The sequence below is a fragment of the Tupaia chinensis genome, unplaced genomic scaffold (genome assembly GCF_000334495.1).
Source record: "Tupaia chinensis unplaced genomic scaffold, TupChi_1.0 Scaffold000208_1, whole genome shotgun sequence".
Lineage (NCBI taxonomy): Eukaryota > Metazoa > Chordata > Mammalia > Scandentia > Tupaiidae > Tupaia > Tupaia belangeri.
In genome coordinates, this window is record NW_006159683.1 from 1,524,208 (window position 1) to 1,527,656 (window position 3,449).

At 40.4% G+C, this 3,449-nt stretch overlaps 1 pseudogene; it reads right to left on the reverse strand.

Moving 5' to 3' along the window:
• Nucleotides 1–2,692: 2,692 nt before the first annotated feature.
• On the reverse strand, nt 2,693–3,149 carry LOC102467723 (60S ribosomal protein L32 pseudogene; annotated as a pseudogene).
• Between the last annotated feature and the right edge of the window lie 300 nt (nt 3,150–3,449).

Genomic DNA, 3,449 nt, shown 5'->3' on the forward strand with positions numbered 1-3,449 from the left:
TTGGCATTCCAACACCGCTCTGAGCGTGCTGGTTCTGAGCACCTGCCGGTGGCCTAGGGTGGCTGAAACTGGCAGATCGTGGCAGGAAGACCCTATTGGGGGTGCTGCCTTCATCTCTGTCTTTCCATCATTCTCAGGGAAGGAGTAAGTAAATAAACATTTTTTTTTCTTTTTTTCCATTAAACATACCTTTTCAGAAAACCAGGGGAAAAAATATGCTGTTGATCAGGATAAAGAGGGAGTGACAGGGAGAATATTTGTACTAGTGAACAGTGAAGTAACAGAAGCCACCATTGCCACTAAAGAGAAGACAGCTAGCTCCCTTCCGAAATAATGTCTAAGTGAGGACGACAAACGGGTGGAGAGAGGACTCACTGAAGCATCTTTTGGCAAGCATTTTATGTCATCTCAACTAAACCTTTCAGAATTATGAAATGTACATGCTATTATCCTGTCTGTTCAAATGAGAAAATTATAGTTCCCTGAAGTTATAAAAGTTACCCAAAGAGACACAAAGTTATAACAGGGACTCAAATCTAGCTATGTTTAATCTAAAGCCTACAACCTTTCAACCATGCCACCCTGAGAAGAGAGAAAAGCCTGCAAAATATAGTTAGGGCGAAGAAAAGAGCAGGTATTCATTTCCCCCTCAAAAATGGTGAAACTATAGAACACAGAATTTAAGCAACATTTTTATTTGAATCTTTACTGCAACCGTTATTAGGAAACTCTAAAAGCTAAGATCACGTTTTGGTGCAGAGAGGTCAAATTAGAATCTATGATATTCTGGGTCCAATTGACACACTAGACATAAATTAAAAGAAGTGGTAACACTTCAGTTTTAAGGATCATCAGAATGAATCAGTGAAACATGGGGCCAAAATGTACAACTTGTCATCTACAAAGTTATCTTTATGCAAGGAGTGAAACATCATCAGCATGATGCTAATGCAGAGTTTGGGTTCTGGAAGTCTAGACCAGTAATCTGAACTTCATGCATGTCTGGCAGGCAGACTGCACAAGTATGTTGCTCCAGACACACCCCGAAACTGTGCATCTCCCACACTCCTTTCTGCAGTGTATTGCAGTTACTTATGTACGTACCTTACTACCCATAACTAAATTTTAAGCTGTTTAGCAAGGGCTATTTCTTATTCATCTTGTACTCCCTGACAGCCTGGCATACTAACCTGTACTTAACAGGTACTCAATATTTCTTGAATGGAATCAACCCTTGACCAAGTAAGTAAGCATCACTGCTGGGTTAAAAGACAATTGTGGTTTCTGTGTGGGAAAATACTGCTTCACTGAACTATTAGAATATTTTAAGAGGTAGAATTCAGTTCCTGGCCAAGAGAACTTGTGAACAAACCTTTCAAACTGAATTGCATGGAGAGTGGAGAAAATGTTTTTTCAAGGGAAGAAGCTATAAACAAGAAGGAAGCATAAATGTGAAGTTCTCTAAATGCAAAGGCATTAACAACAAGGCCTTTGTTGCAGTTGGCTTTAATTAACATTCTTATAAATACATCTTCTGGCTAATGAAGATAGCAAGTATTCCAGATTTTAAATAAGAAAGTGTCAAGCCAATGAGGATAAATGGCAAAGAAAATGGCAGCGTTGAGTGAAATGAAAAGTGACAGACGTGTGTCACTGAAGACAAGTGCAAACTAATGACTAACATACAAAAGCACCACTTAGGATGATGCGCTCTGAGCCACGAGCAGCAGTTTAGAGAAGTGATGAAAGCACTTATGGCCAGCCATTTTCTAAACATGTAGGCCAGACACTTCCAAGTATCATCAGTCAGGGTTTGGAAAAACAAAGGGTAGTATTTTTCTTTGATTAAATCCAGATTCTATTACTGTGACTGATGTCAGAGTAAGAAGAAATCCAAAGATACGTGTCTAAAGTAGCGTCTTGACTTCTATGCTACCGACATTATGGGCAGCAAAATTCTTTGTTGTTGGGGGCCTTCTGGTGCACTGCAGAGTGTTTAGCATCATCCCTGATGTCTACCCACTAGATGCCAATAGCAATCTCCCAGTTGTGACAACCACAAATATTGCCAAATGTGGTTTGAGAACCATTGCTTTAGAGTAATTAAGAAACCCTGCAGCTGGAGATGGAATCTGATAAGCATATGACAGAAATAAACATTCCATGAAATAGCTCGTACAAATAAGCATATGTTTGCCGAATTCTGGGACTATGTATGTAGCTGAAGGGAAGCACAGCCTTTTTTTTTTTTTTTAATTACTAGAAAGTGTTCGCTCACCACAGAGAGACAAAGAGACAGAGAGGGAGAAGGAGAAAGCAGCTCTCAATGTGGCATGGTTGCACCACAATCCCCTTTCCTCCCTTTTCTACATCTGGTTGGGTTTGTGGGCACATATATACACACATGTCTGGTATGTTTTTCAAGCTCCCAGGGCTGGGACTCAAATCATGACTGCCCTTATGAGATATGGCTCCTTTAATCACTGGCCTATGGGGTTGACCCATGAAGAAAAGCACTTTCAAGGCAAAAATCACAGGGATATTACTAACAGGATACAAACTTGGGAATTAAATTTCATCTCATGAAGCGCATTAATGCTGGGAAAAAAATAGGTTGAATAATTGTTCAGTAAATATTTTTTTGCATTAATCTCTTAGAGGGCAATGCTATTTCTTTCTTTTTTGGGGGGGTGTTGTGGTCTTATTTAGAAACAAACAAAATGTGCACATGAGCTGTCTACTCATTTTTTTCACTGCGCAGCCTGGCATTGAGATTGGTGACTCTAATGGCCATCTGGGCAACCCATTCATTCCACGATGGTCTTCTGGTTCTTGGAGGAGACATTGTGGGCAACCTCAGCACAGTAAGACTTAATGCACATCAGCAGCACTTCTAGCTCCTTGTCGTTGTGGACCAGGAACTTCTGGAAGCCACTGGGTAGCATGTGCTTTGTTTTCTTGTTGCTCCCATAACCGATGTTGGGCATCAAGATCTGGCCCTTGAATCTCCTCTGCACCCTGTTGTCAATACCTCTGGGTTTCCACCAGTTGCGCTTAATTTTGACATATCAGTCTGACTGGTGCCAGATGAACTCCTTGGTCCTCTTTTTGTCGATCTTGGGTTTCATGAGGGGCCTGAGGGCAGCCATGACACCGGGTAAGAGATGGCTGCCACCTCCACAGGCACCGCCGAGAAAGAGAGCGAGCAAAGACAGAGAATATAAGCATAGTCTCACATGATGAAAAAGTTAAAATATTAGGTTGAAATTAGTTGTTTAATTTAGTTCTAGCTTTTTTTTTTCTTGAGTGAGGCTGATTTCCCATGTTTGGAGGTATAGTGTAATATTTTTGATCAAATCAGAGTACTTAGTATACCTATTACCTCAAACTGTTACCATTTCTTTCTTGTTAGAGCATTTAAATTCTTATTTTTAGCTATTTAAGGTATA